General features: G+C 48.6%; 1 protein-coding gene across 3 annotated transcripts in view; it reads left to right on the top strand.

The window, feature by feature from the left end:
• The window catches only part of LOC126336277 (caskin-2), a 942,083-nt gene that overhangs the window by 279,894 nt on the left and 644,775 nt on the right, over window positions 1–17,414 (top strand). The window lies entirely within an intron of this gene.

The raw sequence follows: 17,414 nt of genomic DNA, 5'->3' as shown, positions 1-17,414 counted from the left end.
AACTTAGAACCACTTAAACCTAACTAACCTAAGAACATCACAAAGATTCATGCCCGAGGCAGGATTCGAACCTGCGACCGTATCGGTCGCGCTGTTCCAGACTGGAGTGCCTAGAACCGTTCGGCCACCTCGGCCGGCACTCAGAAAATATTTTAACCACTTTGTAAATGTCTGAAAATAATCCTTGAAAATAGGGACAAAGTGCTTGTTTTTTAAAAAAAGTCGGGTCAAATTTTTGAGCCTCAATCCCGATTAACCGGAACCTGTGGTCACCGTACGCGAGGACGACGCTGCGGTGCAGGAGCCCTGGTGGCGTTTGTGCGCCCCTGCGGCGGCGCGCCTACCTGCTGGCTGCTGGCTGGTACCGCCGCCTCCCAAGGCCGCGCCTTTGTTCCAGCTCCAGCGGCACGCACAAGCCTCGCGCACAGTCCTCGTTTTGACTCCCGCACGCCGCCACCTGTCGCTCTCGCCAGATCCACACGCCATGTTGTGCTCTTCTCCAGTTATTCGTGGCGCATTCTTGCCGGAGCTCCACTCCACTCGCTTCCTCCCCTTTGTCCGGGGATAAACAGTCACCATTGTCCTTTTTGGAGAAATTACTAAAAAAGTACTTTCCTCGCACCAGCTGTCATTTATTCTTTTTTATTGCAGGTCCTGTTTCGAAATACGAAATTTCACTTCTCGTAATATGGTAAGGCACTGCACTAGCGTTATGGAGAACGCTGGTTCAAAGGCTCGTCCGGCGATCCAGACACGATTTCTGTGGTTACACTAAACCGTTAGGGCGAATTCCCTCGAAAAGTTTGCAGCCCATTCCCTTCCTCATTTTTTACAAAGCCTAAACTGTGTTCTCCTTGTAGTCACCTCGCCGCCAACGGGTCGGTAAGCTGCCCCCACTGCGTCCCTCTCACACTGGCAGCAAGAGGCGGCAGGCAGCACGGAGTCAGCGCTCGCCTTCCACATTTGTAGAGCTGCACATTTCGAAACCGGAGTTGTTATTTTTTAAAAAAAGTACTGGCCGGAAGGTTCCGTACAAACTTCGTTATGTGTATAAACAAACAGTTCACCTCTCCTGGGAATCGAGAAGCTGGACGACTTTTGCTTCGACATTTATTTCCTTTACGTGTACTGTTAAACCTTGCTCCTAGCCAAATTTCATGATTGTGGGCCGACGGGAAGTACCGTGCAGGTTGAGACGAGTCTCAGAACATCCACGTCTACAGTTAAGTTCATGGCAGAGGACTGAAACTAATTCTCTTCCGTTCTAGCCGGCCGGGGTGGCCGAGCGGCTCTGAACGCTACAGTCTGGAACCGCGCGACCGCTACGGTCGCGGGTTCGAATCCTGCCTCGGGCATGGATGTGTGTGATGTCCTTAGGTTAGTTAGGTTTAAGTAGTTCTCTGAGGAGAAAGCTGATAATTCACGTTGTATGAGAAGATTCTGGCTCAACGAAAAATGCCTTTATTTTAATTATTGCCAGTTTTCGTACCATATCCATGGCTCTCTCTCTCTCTCTCTCTCTCTCTCTCTCTCTCTCTCTCTCTCTCTCTCTCTCTCCCCATTTCGCTATAATACAAAACCAGCTGCCCTTCTCTGGACTTTTTTGATGGTTTTCGATGTCCACCGTCAATCCTATCTCCAGTGCCACGCCGCAAACTAATACTCAAAAACAGGCCGAACAAGCGTACTGTGAGCAGTCTCTTTAAGTCGACCTGTTCCATTTCCCAAGTTTTCCGCCAATAGATCGCAGTCTTTAGTTTACTATGTAATTCAAGTTCTAGTAATCGAGTATTTGGTTGAGTTTACAGCCTTAAATTTGTCTGTTTTATTGTGTAACCGTGTTTCAACGGATCCTCTTTAGTACTCGTGTGGATGGCTACACATTTCTCATTAATAAGACTCAGCTTCCACTTTTCGTGCCATAACTTGCCAAATTGTGTTGCAATTTGTTTTGATCCCGTGATGACTTTATAAGACGGTAAATGACTGCATCGTCTGCAAACAACCTAAGAGAACTGCTCAGATTGTCTCCTAAATCGTTTATGTAGATAAGAAAGAGCAGAGGGGATATAAGACTTCCTTGAGGACAGCAAGTTATTATTTTTGTTTACTCGACGACTTTCCGTCAGTTACTAAGAACTGTAACCTTTCTGACAGGAAATTACGAATCCACTCGCACAACTGAGACGATAATCCACGTGCGCGCAGGTTCACTAGATTTCGCTTGTCAGGAACGGTGTTAAAAGCCTTTTGGAAATCTAAAAGTATAGAATGAATCTGTGACATAAACATCGTATTTTTTGATTGCATCGTCTTAGAATCTTAAACTGTTTACACTTCCAAGACACGGTAGCCCTCGATACGAGACATAACTCTCAACTTGACACATCTACCCGTTCCCGAGAAAAAGCGTTTTTGACAGTCGGACAGCGAGACAAACAGGCGGACAACGAGGTAGCTCTGTAACGGGGTGCCCCCGTCAATGACGAACGGCAGGCGGCACAGCTGCTGTGGAGGCGACACTTTGCCGAACAGCCGGTAATCGCCCAGTGAGTCGGTGGACGGTCGGTCATCTACTCTCTCTCTCTCTCTCTCTCTCTCTCTCTCTCTCTCTCTCTCCACAGCTGCCATTCGCCCCAGTCGTCTGTGCACCACAATTGCCTCGGCGCCTGTTTTGGGTAGCGACACTTGGCACTGACAGCACCCTTTAACCCCAGCAGCAGGCAAACAATTTACAAATTTAGCTGTTCCAGAAATGCTTCCACCCTGGGCCCAAAAGCCGACGATCGTGACCTTTCGGACGTCAGATTAGTCTCTCCATTTCAGGATTATGACGACGACAGCACAGCTTTTCGTATCCCGCCGACACGCTTTATATATCCTCCTTAACTATTGCTGCCACCTACCGTGTGTGAGTAATTATTGCTTGCTGACATCGAACACAGGCGGTGGTCGCATTACTATGACCGCACCATGTGTTACGGAGGAGCAACGCCTCTGGCAGACGCCCGAGCGTTCTGTGAGCCGCACTTCTCGCCAGCCCAGGCTGAGCAGACAGCAGCGCTCACGAACGCGGGCGGACACGCATGGTGTCTGAGCAGTTGGCAGTGCTCGCGAGCATGGGCGGACACGTGTGATGTCTGAGCAGGTGGCAGTGCTCATGAACGCGGGCGGACACGCGTGGTGTCTGAGCAGTTGGCAGTGTGCGCGAGCAAGGGCGGACACGTGTGATGTCTGAGCAGGTGGCAGTGTTCATGAAAACGGACGGACACGCGTGGTGTCTGAGCAGTTGGCAGTGCTCGCGAGAATGGGCGGACACGTGTGATGTCTGAGCAGGTGGCAGTGCTCGCGAGCATGGGCGGACACGTGTGATGCCTGAGCAGGTGGCAGTGCTCATGAACGCGGGCGGACACGCGTGGTGTCTGAGCAGTTGGCAGTGCTCGCGAGCATGGGCGGACACGTGTGGTGTCTGAGCAGGTGGCAGTGCTCACGAACGCGGGCGGACACGCGTGGTGTCTGAGCAGTTGGCAGTGCTCGCGAGCATGGGCGGACACGTGTGGTGTCTGAGCAGGTGGCAGTGCTCACGAACGCGGGCGGACACGCGTGGTGTCTGAGCAGTTGGCAGTGCTCGCGAGCATGGGCGGACACGTGTGATGTCTGAGCAGGTGGCAGTCTTCACGAAAACGGGCGGACACGCGTGGTGTCTGAGCAGTTGGCAGTGCTCGCGAGCATGGGCGGACACGTGTGATGCCTGAGCAGTTGGCAGTGCTCACGAACGCCGGCGGACACGCGTGGTGTCTGAGCAGTAGGATGTGCTCGCGAGCATGGGCGGACACGTGTGATGTCTGAGCAGGTGGCAGTGCTCACGAACGCGGGCGGACACACATGGTGTCTGATCAGTTGGCAGTGCTCGCGAGCATGGGCGGACACGTGTGATGTCTGAGCAGGTGGCAGTGCTCACGAACGCGGGCGGACACGCGTGGTGTCTGAGCAGTTGGCAGTGCTCGCGAGCATGGGCGGACACGTGTGATGTCTGAGCAGGTGGCAGTCTTCACGAAAACGGGCGGACACGCGTGGTGTCTGAGCAGTTGGCAGTGCTCGCGAGCATGGGCGGACACGTGTGATGTCTGAGCAGGTGGCAGTGCTCACGAACGCCGGCGGACACGCGTGGTGTCTGAGCAGTAGGATGTGCTCGCGAGCATGGGCAGACACGTGTGATGTCTGAGCAGGTGGCAGTGCTCACGAACGCGGGCGGACACGCGTGGTGTCTGAGCAGTTGGCAGTGCTCGCGAGCATGGGTGGACACGTGTGATGCCTGAGCAGTTGGCAGTGCTCACGAACGCGGGCGGACACGCGTTGTGTCTGAGCAGGTGGCAGTGCTCACGAACGCGGGCGGACACGCGTGGTGTCTGAGCAGTAGGATGTGCTCGTGAGCATGGGCGGACACGTGTGATGTCTGAGCAGGTGGCAGTGCTCATGAACGCGGGCGGACACGCGTGGTGTCTGATCAGTTGGCAGTGTTCGCTAGCATGGGCGGACACGTGTGATGCCTGAGTAGTTGGCAGTGCTCACAAGCATGGGCGGACACGTGTGATGCCTGAGCAGGTGGCAGTGCTCACGAACGCGGGCGGACACGCGTGGTGTCTGGGCAGGTGGCAGTGCTCGCGAGCATGGGCGGACACGTGTGATGTCTGAGCAGTTGGCAGTGCTCACGAACGTGGCCGGACACACATTGTGTCTGAGCAGGTGGCAGTGCTCACGAACGCGGGCGGACACGCGTGGTGTCTGAGCAGGTGGCAGTGCTCGCGCGCATGGGCGGACACGTGTGATGTCTGAGCAGTTGGCAGTGCTCCCGAACGTGGGCGGACACGTGTGGACACGTGTGATGTCTGAGCAGGTGGCAGTGCTCACGAACGTGGGCGGACACAAGCAGGTGGCAGTGCTCACGAACGCGGGCGGACACGCGTTGTGTCTGAGCAGGTGGCAATGCTCGCGAGCATGGGCGGACACGTGTGTTGTCTGAGCAGTTGGCAGTGCTCACGAACGCGGTCGGACACGCGTGGTGTCTGAGCAGTTGGCAGTGCTCGCGAGCATGGGTGGACACATGTGATGCCTGAGCAGTTGGCAGTGCTCACGAACGCGGGCGGACACGCGTTGTGTCTGAGCAGGTGGCAGTGCTCACGAACGCGGGCGGACACGCGTGGTGTCTGAGCAGTAGGATGTGCTCGTGAGCATGGGCGGACACGTGTGATGTCTGTCCAGGTGGCAGTGCTCACAAACGCGGGCGGACACGCGTGGAGTCTGAGCAGGTGGCAGTGCTCGCGAGCATGGGCGGACACGTGTGATGTCTGAGTAGTTGGCAGTGCTCACGAACGCGGGCGGAAACGCATGGTGTCTGAGCAGGTGGCAGTGCTCGCGAGCATGGGCGGACACGTGTGATGTCTGAGCAGGTGGCAGTGCTCACGAACGCGGGCGGACACGCGTTGTGTCTGAGCAGGTGGCAATGCTCGCGAGCATGGGCGGACACGTGTGATGTCTGAGCAGTTTGCAGTGCTCACGAACGCGGTCGGACACGCGTGGTGTCTGAGCAGTTGGCAGTGCTCGCGAGCATGGGCGGACACGTGTGATGTCTGTGCAGGTGGCAGTGCTCACGAACGCGGGCGGACACGCTTGGAGTCTGAGCAGGTGGCAGTGCTCGCGAGCATGGGCGGACACGTGTGATGTCTGTCCAGGTGGCAGTGCTCACAAACGCGGGCGGACACGCGTGGAGTCTGAGCAGGTGGCAGTGCTCGCGAGCATGGGCGGACACGTGTGATGTCTGAGTAGTTGGCAGTGCTCACGAATGCGGGCGGACACGCATGGTGTCTGAGCAGGTGGCAGTGCTCGCGAGCATGGGCGGACACGTGTGATGTCTGAGCAGGTGGCAGTGCTCACGAACGCGGGCGGACACGCGTGGTGTCTGAGCAGGTGGCAGTGCTCGCGAGCATGGGCGGACACGTGTGATGTCTGAGCAGTTGGCAGTGCTCACGAACGTGGCCGGACACGCGTTGTGTCTGAGCAGGTGGCAGTGCTCACGAACGCGGGCGGACACGCGTGGTGTCTGAGCAGGTGGCAGTGCTCCCGAACATGGGCGGACACGTGTGGACACGTGTGATGTCTGAGTAGTTGGCAGTGCTCACGAACGCGGGCGGACACGCGTTGTGTCCGAGCAGGTGGCAGTGCTCGCGAGCATGGGCGGACACGTCTGATGTCTGAGCAGTTGGCAGTTCTCCCGAACGCGGGCGGACACGTGTGGACACGTGTGATGTCTGAGCAGGTGGCAGTGCTCACGAACGTGGGCGGACACAAGCAGGTGGCAGTGGTCACGAACGCGGGCGGACACGCGTTGTGTCTGAGCAGGTGGCAATGCTCGCGAGCATGGGCGGACACGTGTGTTGTCTGAGCAGTTGGCAGTGCTCACGAACGCGGTCGGACACGCGTGGTGTCTGAGCAGGTGGCAGTGCTCGCGAGCATGGGCAGACACGTGTGATGTCTGTGCAGGTGGCAGTGCTCACGAACGCGGGCGGACACGTGTGGAGTCTGAGCAGGTGGCAGTGCTCGCGAGCATGGGCGGACACGTCTGATGTCTGAGCAATTGGCAGTGCTCCCGAACGCGGGCGGACACGTGTGGACACGTGTGATGTCTGAGCAGGTTGCAGTGCTCACGAACGCGGACGGACACGCGTTGTGTCTGAGCAGGTGGCAGTGCTCGCGAAAATGGGCGGACACGTGTGATATCTGAGCAGTTGGCAGTGCTCACGAACATGGTCGGACACGCGTGGTGTCTGAGCAGTTGGCAGTGCTCACGAACATGGGCGGACACGTGTGATGTCTGAGCAGGTGGCAGTGCTCACGAACGCGGGCGGACACGCGTGGTGTCTGAGCAGGTGGCAGTGCTCGCGAGCATGGGCGGACACGTGTGATGTCTGAGCAGTTGGCAGTGCTCACGAACGCGGGCGGACACGCGTGCTGTCTGTGCAGTTGGCAGTACTTGCGCCGAGCAGCGTTATTGCATGCGGCTCTAAAACCGCTGTGCTCGCCGCTATGCGCGTATCTTGACATTTGTGTAGAGCTTGTTCTTTGCTGAAAGCGACTCGCTTCATTAAGAAGAGTATTATAGTACCTGAACAAAAAAAAAACCAATGTGGATCGAGGAAAAGAAAACGATAAATTTTCACCCGTGAAGTCAGCGGCTGGCAACACCGAAAGTCATTTATTTCATTTTGAATCCAAAAACGCTCAGGGAAATGTGTCTCCTTGATGCTTTCAGAAAGCCTCATTACAGAACACTGTAATGATTACAGTAACCCTTTATAATAGTGTGAAAAACAAACTGTCTTGAAAATAACTTTGATATATTAACTCGTAGCATTATGAATGAAATGCGCACTCATATGCTACAGTATTTATTATCTGTTACACGAACCCGTTTCTGAGTGTTACACCGTCATGTGGTGTACTCAGATTTTGTCAGATCAGTGATTTAAAGTAGTGCATATACAGAATACTTCCATTTCCAGAGGTAAAATGTCAGAATCAGGAATAAAGCGAGAGAAAATAAATTGCAATGAAGGAAATGAGGCATTTGAGTAAACACACGTCTGTCAGACCAGCCTTAGTGCTGAATGACCAGACATATTTCCCTCGCTCGCCACTTCTTACTGCAGATACTGCTTTTAGTCCCGTCCAGGTCATGTTGTGAATTACCCCTCTTACTCGCATACCTCATTTCCTTCATTTCAGTTACTGTAATTTTTCTCATTGTGTCAGAAAAGTTTTTACTTTGTATAATAATAGCTGCTTCACTCACCTGCTTAATATCCCTGTTATATTGCATCTCTTTGTAATTTCGGACCTATTAAGACAAGATGATTTTGTTCAGCCACATTTTTGGAATATGTCACAAAAGTTTATTGTTCAATTATTTTTTTCTGTGTACTACTGCTCTAATTTGTCTATAGTTCATTAGTTAATGTGTCACCTATTTTATCTTAGTGAAATTATCTTACATCGCATTTACTACGAATAATCTCTTTTGTTTTCTTCTTAATTCCAACATTAACATTTTTCAACTGTGGAAATGCTTATACTCTGTACGTGCACTAGTTTAAATCTTTGATATGACTAAATTTTACTGCACCACATACTTCTCTTTGTACACGGTTATGGCGTATCAACCGGTTCGTGTGACAAATAATAAATTTTATACAATATTACAACAGCGTTGTGTGTGTTTCATTCATAATTAACCCATAACATTTCTTTTAACATCGAAACTATTTTAAAATAATGGGTATGCTCAATATTTGTTACAAGTATTATAACATCTGTTACAAGTGTTTATATAACTGAGAAGGAATCCAAGGCAAAAGCCAGGCAGTACATTTATACCTGTATGTACTCGGCAAGCCACCGTGCGGCCCTTTGCGGAGCTCAAGCAGTGTGTCGTCTCGAAACCTGTAGTGGTACACTGAAGCGAGATCAGAAAGTGGACAACACAGTGTCATTAGGTCGTGACTAGTAAAGACAATTTCCAAAGTCGAGCACGCAATGAGGTGCTGGATATAAATAATGTACGCATGCGCAGTTAATGGTACCAAGAAATGACTGTAGCAATTTCAAACGCCAAACCTCAGTGTATTCATATTTACACTTGCTAAGATTTCCCTAGTTCACGTTAAGCAAATACTGCCATGATGCAACAGTAAGGTGATACCAGCTATTTGCGCCCTTGACCAGATGTAGTAGCAATCACCCTACATCTTTTATGATCTCGTTTTCAATGAAATACGAAGCAAGTGGACTCTGGACCGAACATCTACGAACAGTACAAAAAAAATGGCTCTGAGCACTATTAGACTTAGCTGCTGAGGCCTTCAATCCCATACCAATTACAACTACTTAAACCTAACTAACCTAAGGACATCACACACATCCATGCTCGGGGCAGGATTCGAACCTGTGACCGTAGCGGTCGCGCGGTTCCGGACTGTAGCGCCTAGAACCGCTCGGCCAGTCCGGCCGGCTCTTCGATTTACTCTAAAACCGTATTCTCTACTCGTTACACACTTCATTCCACTCTACAGATCCTGTAATTCTCTTTCACTTTCAGTGAATGTAGCAGTGTCATCAGCGGATCTCATCATTGATATCTTTTCATCTTGCGTTTTATTTCCATTCTCGAACTGTTGTTTTATTTTTCTCATTGTTTCTTCCATGTATTGAACAGTAGGGATGAATTCTTGGTCTTCCATTTTCACTGTTTCCTCTTGGTTCCTGCACATATTGTATATATATTACCTATTTCGAACATGTTGCATCATTTTACATTGCTGAACTCTTTTTCCACGTCGGCTAATCCTATTGCCGTGCCTTCGTTTCTATTCAGTCTTGCTTTCATTATCAACCGCGTCAGAACTACATATCTAGTGCCTTCATGTTTCGTGAAGCCAACCTGCTCGCCATCTGACACATCCTTAGTTTTCTTTGCCATTCTTCTGTATATTTTTCTTGTCAGCAACTTGGCTGGATGATCAGCTAAACTGTATGCGCGATAATTCTCGCACGTGTCGGCTCTTGCAATCTTCGCAATTGTGTGGATGATATTTTTTCCGAAAGTCTGATGATATATCGTCAATATCCTATTCCAAACGCCAACGTGAATAGTCTTCCCCCAATGAATTTAAAAATTCCGATGGAATGTTATCTATCCCATCTGTCTTATTTGATCATGTCTTCCAAAGCTCTTCTAAATTCTGATAATAATACTGGATCACGTATCTCTTTCCTGTCGACCCCTGTTTCCTCTTCTGTCACGTCCTCAGCAAAGTTCTCCCCCTCCCAGAGGCCTTCAGTATCCTCTTTCCATCTATCTGCTCTGCCCTCTTCATTTAACGGTGGATTTCCGGTTGCTCTTTTCATTTTACAGAACGTTGTTTTGACTTTTCTGTAGACTGAGTCAGGCCTTCCGACTATCATTCCTTTTTCGACTTCTTCGCATTTTTGATGCACCCATTAGCTGCCCTACACTTCCTATTTATTTCATTCCTAAGTGACTTGTATTTCTGTACTCCTGAATATTGCTGAACATTTTTTTTTACTTCTTCTTTCATTGATCAACTGAATTATTTCGTGTGTTACCCAGGTTTCTTCGCGCTATTTTACTTCTACCTACGTTTTTCTTTCTAACATCTGTGAGTTCTCATTTTAGGGAGGTCCACTCCTCTTCAACTGAAGTGCCTACTGAGCTGTGCACTATCGCAGTATCTATACCCTCATATGTCTTCATTCCTTAGAATTTTCGTAACCCACGTTTTTGCTCTTTGATTCTTCCTGACTTAAACTTTAGCCTACACTTCATCATTACTAAATTGTGATCTGATATCGGATTATAATCCAATGTCTGATTTCGGAATCTCTGCGTGACGTGATGTAACCTAACTGGAATCTTTCCTATCCACCCTTGTGATTCTTGAACACAGTATTCACTGTTATTAGCTGAAATTTATTGCTGGACTCAGTTAGTCTATCTCCTATCTCATTCATACTACCAAGCTCATATTTTCTCGTAACCGTTTGTTCTACTCCTTCCGAAACAACCATCTTCCAATCCCCCATGACTTATATTTTTATCTCCTTTATGTAAAGACTTATCTGTTCAATATCCTCATATACGTTCTCTATCTTTCATCATCTGCTTGCAACGTTGGTTAGCTGTCGATTCTAATGAGCAGTTTACACTCTCAAAAACGTTTACAATGGTGACGAAACTGGGCCCAAATGGAAATTTATGTCAAGAAAAATTATTTTTTCACGTCGTGAATTAGCAGCCCCTGGTCGTAGAATAAGCAGGATAGTGTTGCTGCTTTAGCTTGGCTAAAGCTGCTGGTAGCTACCAACGCCAGCTAACAGTACGCTGCGCTTGCCAAGTTATACTGTAGTTTTCATATAATGCAGGGGGTGGGGGGCGCAGATGCAACCAAATTTGTGCTCCAGTGGTGGTTTCTGCCATTGTGCCCATGTCGTCAGAGAGGAACACATCGCGCCTAATTTGTAAGTTGGAGGCTGTCTGGTTTCGTTACCGTTGTTGTTTTCGCTTAGTTGCTTTTGTGTTGTGGGTATTTGCAAGTTAAAGTGTTTTCGGTGTGTGCAAGTAATGCCAGGTTGTGCTGTTATTGGCTAATAATCGGAGCGCTAATGGGATGTAGTACTCAGTCCTTTCCCCGCGATGGAAGTCTGCAAACGATTTGGCTATCGAAATACTGTGGGAAAGACGCCACGAATGTTGCAAACGCTAGAGCATGCTCTAGTCATTTCAAAGGGACTGATTATATTAGAGACAAGCGTGGTTGAGAGCTGTGTATTTCCTTCGTGTAATGGTACTGCAAGCGGTCGCTTGCTTTAATCATAAATATATGTCCAAGCGATGCTAAATGTTATTCTTCTTCTTCTTCTTATTCAGCTTCGTTTGGACCCTTCAGGATCACATGTGGCTTTTTTTGCACGTCTTCTTTTTTCCTAATACCTCTTCATGCTCTCGCTTCTTCTGTTTTTCTTCTTCTGTTAAGACAACTTTGATTTTGATGTCCGGCCACCTGTAACCATCCAGCAACCCTTTATACTTCTCGCTGTCCGGTACTTCTGCCTGCAGATTCCTTTATTTTATTCCTACAGCCTTCGAGTCATCTCTGACTTCCTTCACCCCGTTGATTCCCGTATGACACGATGCATTGCATATCGTCTTAGTCGACCTCTCCTCCTTCATCCTCACGATGTGCCCAACAAATCGTAATCTCCTACTCCGTATCTCGCTCGATGTGGGTTCAGTATTTTCATACAGTTCCTGTCGTGTTCTGTACATCCAGATATCCCCATGCTTTTTGGTGCCCCGTATGTCTCTCAAAATTTTCCGCCCCTCCTTCTCCAGCTGTATACAAGCTCTGTTGCCAAGTGTGATCGTTTCTGATGCGTACAGACCAGCAGTTCTTACAGTTGTCGTGTAATGTTGCAATTTGTCATTCCGCGACAGATTTTTCTTGCCATATGTTGTTTTCACCGCGTATCGAAGCTTCTGCAAAAGCTGTGCCGTGTCTAATGCGCTACTGTTGTTCTGTATGCCAGCAGCTACCTCCCCCCCCCCCCCCCCCCCCCAAATAACGAAAACTGTTGGCTTTCTCATCCACTGGCCATCTATCTTTCAGTCAGACTCAGTGTTTATGTCTCGGTCTTCTTGTATGCAATCTCCAGTCCGACCTTTCCTGCTGTTTCGGCTAGGTTTTTTAGTGCTGTCTTCGCCTCTTCTTCTGTCTCATATAAGAGTGCCAGGTCATCTGCGAACGCCAGGCAGTCCACTGATGCCTTGTACCCTATTTGCACACCTTCGACCTTCATGTTACTATTTAGTTGTCTTCGCTGTCTCACTAGTTCGTCCAAAACCAGGTTAAATATAACTGGTGACAGTCCATCCCCTTGCCGGACTGCTGTCTGACAGCGTACTGCGTTGCCTCATCCTGGCAGTAGAGTCGCTTAACGTTATCTTTATTATTGCGTGTGTTGCAGCATCCTCTATCTTCTAACGCATCAAGCACAGTACTTCTGTCAACTGAATCGTAGGCCTTTCGGAAGTCCACAAACGTCACTGTTATCTTTTTTCCTTTCCTGTGTCTGTGTCCTATGAAGCTTTTTATTCCAAATATCTGTTCTGTACGGTTGAGGCGACACTGGTACTCTCCTACTGTCGGCCCAGTTGTTCAGCAAGAATCTCGACAAAACCTTGTACCCCACGTTTAAAGAGAGAGATGTCCCTGTAGTTATCCAGTACTTTCTTCTCCCCTTTCTTGTGTAGTGGTATTATAATGGCTTCTTTCCAGTTTACGGATATTTTCTTATTTCTTCAGATATCCATCATTATATTGTACATATTCTTTCTACTTCAAGCGCACCCCACTTCATTTCTTCAGAACAGACACCATCACTGCCTGATTCCGTCTTTTCTTTTTTTTTTTTTTTTTTTTTTTTTTTTAACCTCACCTGTGCTACCTCTGCCCTGGTGGATGCATTCTGTAGACTATCCTGACTTCCTTCCCAAGAGCATAAGTGTGTCCCCTTTACTATCGGTGCTTCTGCAGTCAGCAAATCTCTAAAATACCTAGACATTTCCTCGCACACCTCTTTCTCGCCAATTTTTATTGTGCCATCTTGTCCTATTACGGAGGGCTCTTTTGTCTCGAAGCCTTTAATTCTGCTCTTCATTTCTGTGACAAAGACTCGTTATATTTGTCTCTTGATGGCTGCGTTTGCTTCTTCAAGTTTCTCATTCCATCTACTTCTCTTGACATTTATGATCGTTTTGCTAGCAGTTTTCTTCGCATTCTGGAAGTTCGACCAGCCTTTTGCTTTTTACAGGATTGCCATTTCTTTCATGTTTTCCTCCTGGTCTCGACTGCATTCTCATATCCATCTAATGTTATTGTCTTTACATAAAGAAAAGTATTATGTTCTCAACAACCTTCTAATTTTGAGCTATACGCTTACTTTTTATATATGAAATTAGTGAATGTACTCATGACACTTTTGTTGCCTATGCCTGCAATCACTTTCAGAACTGAAATTAACTAATTTAATACGATTGAATTTTGAGTTGCTGGTGTATCCATGTATCTCCATAATTAAAAACAAGCAGTGAATAGTTGAGCTAATATGAACGAGAACGTATTTAAGTTTACAAAAATAATGACGAATCTTTATTAATCCTCTTATACTTGCAATGAGCTGATAAATCTTACAAAGAAAATGACAAAAATAGATCAGAAAATGAGTGGTGCTTATTTGGTAAAGCACTCATTGAGGTGGAAGCTATACAAATTCTTCCCCTAATTAATCCCTCTTACCACGCAATCTGACTTCCTTTACATGAATCGACTGTGGGGCCAAATTCTATTCAAATGGAATCAACTACGACCAAGTACACCACAAACTACGATTCACGGAGAGCAGACAGCTTGAATGTCATTTAACAGCCCTACGCCAATGGAGTAATACTTTACCCTTTCTCCTTGGTTCTGTGGGCGAGGAGCGGCCGTAATATTGCAGCGTGTCCCCGGACTGACCATCAGACTATTAGAACGCTGGATGCTTCCCTGTAATGCGGCAGGTATCAGTCTGACTGACAGCCACAATGGCGCGAGCTGCAATTGTCAAACGTCAGACGGCCGAAGAAGTTCACCCTCGTGACGCACGGTATGTCTGGGATGAGGAGTTGAAAACTGCCACTGCCTGTCAGTCCACCACAAGTCTCACCCACCAGAGAAAGACATACAGTTCTCCACAAGTGGAGGACCAGAAGACGCAGAAGCAAAGAATCATAAACACTTTCCACCGAGCCTCGGTAGAGGACCCAAAATCTCTTGTCTGGAAAAAGAAGATTGTCGACTACGGAGGTGTAATTCTCACAGTAAGTATGGCCATGTTTTAACAAAAAAGTCTACTTAGGTGGGACCACAGTCCGTCACTTACAGAGATATCTAATCTTTCCTGGCATCAGGGCAGTTACACTGTGGCCTCCATGAAACGCGTGCACCAGCCACTGGTCCGTATCGTCCCGGCTTCAATTATGAGAATGCTTGCAGTAGTATGACCATCCCACCGTTAGCACAAAAGCAGTCTCTCTTAAATGGCTCCCTTCTCCTATTTTCGGCCAACTCGTCGCCTTCGTGACGGTCTGTCGCCCGGTCCAGGTAAAATGTTTTGCCAAGTGGCGCCCTCCTGGGAAGGGCGGAGTGCGGCGGCCCAAAGTCCCTCTTCAGAGTGTTGCATCCCAGAATCTCTCTCACAGCCAGGTCGCCAGAAACAGCATTTACGACCCTCTCCCTGTTCTGCGTCACCTAGACTACGGCAAGTTCTCTAGAGGCTCCTCGTCTACTTATATGAACATTCTGCCCACAATTTCTCTGTGTAAAAAGTCGTAAACCACACATACCAAGTGTAGTACTGGCAACACCGAGATCGTGGCCTAACATACGTATATCAATCGGTCTGGCAGCTTTGTTGAAGCGAGAGAGTGGCACGCCATCTCTCTGTACCACACTCCAGGTAGCAGGAGAACGGAGCAATCTGAGGTTCACAGAGGACCGGGCGAGGTGGCGCAGTGGTTAGCACGCTGGCGTCGCATTCGGGAGGACGACGGTTCAATCCCCCGTCCGGCCATCCTGATTTACGTTTCTCGTGATTTCCCTAAATCGCTCCAGGCAAATGCCGGAATGGTTCCTCTGAAAGGGCACAGCCCGCTCTTTCCTAACCCGATGAGACCGATGACCTCGCTCTCTGGTCTACTCCCCCAAAACGACTCAACCCACTCACCACAAAATGGAAATGCCGTGTGGCGAGGGCCTCCAGTCGGGTAGACCGTTCGCCTGGAGCAAGTCTTTCGAGTTGACGCCACTTCGGCGACTTGCGTGTCGATGGGGATGAAATGATGATGAAAGACACACAACACCCAGTCATCACGAGGCAGAGAAAATCCCTGGCCCCGCCGGGAATCCAATCCGGGACCCCGTGCGCGGGAAGCGAGAACGCTACCGCAAGACCAAGAGCTGCGAACGACTCACCACAATAGAAGGGCTTTCACCACAGAAGAAGAGCGCTGATAAATTAATATTTAGAGATCAAGTTGTTTCTAACGATTCAGATAATTGTTGCTAGAGAGCAGAAATGCTCGTATGAAAAATACGTGGATAACACTGCAAGCAGCTGTTAAACATCTACGAAGTGAGACGTCATCGACGAACCGACATCTTCACAATGAAGAAAGTAATAAAAATGTGTTTGTGTGTCGTGAAATTAATCGGATATTGGGCAAAAAAAATTTTAAAACGGCTTCTGTGGGTCAAGGGCCTTATTTTGCAGGTCAGTTTCTTTGCACACCGTTGTGCAGAAGTAACTTTTTTCACCGCAAAAATTCGGATATCCTCTACCTGCAGTGTCAACCTTGTGTTCCCGTATAAACCACAGTTTCATTTGCCACAAGATATTTTGAAGGATGTTCTAGTCGGATTGGCAAATTCAAATGATTTCTACAAATAAAGCACTTGCATAATTTCTCGAGTGAAAACAACAGTCCCCAGCTGTTAACTGGAATTACTTTAAACGTGCGATGAATACAAATTGAAATTAAGAGTTATACCAGTCTTGTTCAGACTTTTTCAGAACAGACTCAGAAAACTGCACACTCATATCGGAATTTTATTGTGACATAAAACTGTAGGAAGAGGCTATACTTTTGTATGTTTTGATTCGATAATGCACGAATTTTTTTTAAAAAAAATCAGCATGCGTGTTTAAAAACTGCTTAAGTTACTGGCTGTAGAGGTAACACTCTAGCAGTAGCAGAATGTGAACTTTCATTCTGTTATTTCAGTAGAAACTAAAACGTACCTCAAATACAGGGCATCAGTGCACCACCGGCCACACGTGACAGCACTGGTTCTGAGAACCACGAGACAGGCGGGACGCAGCGCGTAGGCCAGAGGTCGCCCGCCCACGTCAGCTCAGTTCGTAACACCAACTGTGATTCTAGCCCTGTTAACTCATCACTGTGTATTTACGTACAAACGAGAATACAATCTTCCACAGGAATCCGCTGTTGTGGAGTCTTACTGATTACTGGTACTACAACGAAACACACTACTTCGCGCCTGCCTCTCGTGGTCGTGCGGTAACGTTCTCGCTTCCCACGCCGGGTTCCCGGGTTCGATTCCCGGCGGAGTCAGGGATTTTCTCTGCCTCGTGATTGCTGGGTGTTGTGTTATGTCCTTAGGTTAGTTAGGTTTAAGTAGTTCTAAGTCTAGGAGACTGATGACCTCAGTTGTTAAGCCCCATAGTGCTTAGATCTGTTTGACCCATTTGAACCATCCACTTTCGAACCCTGCCTCGGACGTAGCGCATTGTGGATCCACATCTAGAACCATTTCGGGTATAACTTGGGGTGAATCCACATTCTAACGTTAACTTAGGCCTATCCGCCGGCCGCGGTGGTCTCGCGGTTAAGGCGCTCAGTCCGGAACCGCGAGACTGCTACGGTCGCAGGTTCGAATCCTGCCTCGGGCATGGGTGTATGTGATGTCCTTAGGTTAGTTAGGTTTGAGTAGTTCTAAGTTGTAGGGGACTGATGACCACAGATGTTAAGCCCCATAGTGCTCAGAGCCATTTTAGGCCTATCCGCAACACACGCATAGATATTGGCATACAGCAAAAACAGGAAATGCAATGCCGCTGTAGAATATTTGACAGTGAGTGACTGGGTGCATTTGAGTGCAGTGATGTACTATACCGTCTGACTAATGCGCTGTTTTATCTTATACACAAGAATGATAGTCAGA

Source organism: Schistocerca gregaria, chromosome 2, assembly GCF_023897955.1.
Source record: "Schistocerca gregaria isolate iqSchGreg1 chromosome 2, iqSchGreg1.2, whole genome shotgun sequence".
Classification (NCBI taxonomy): domain Eukaryota; kingdom Metazoa; phylum Arthropoda; class Insecta; order Orthoptera; family Acrididae; genus Schistocerca; species Schistocerca gregaria.
The sequence above is the reverse complement of the archived record's forward strand: the minus strand, read 5'-3'. Positions and strand labels throughout refer to the sequence as shown.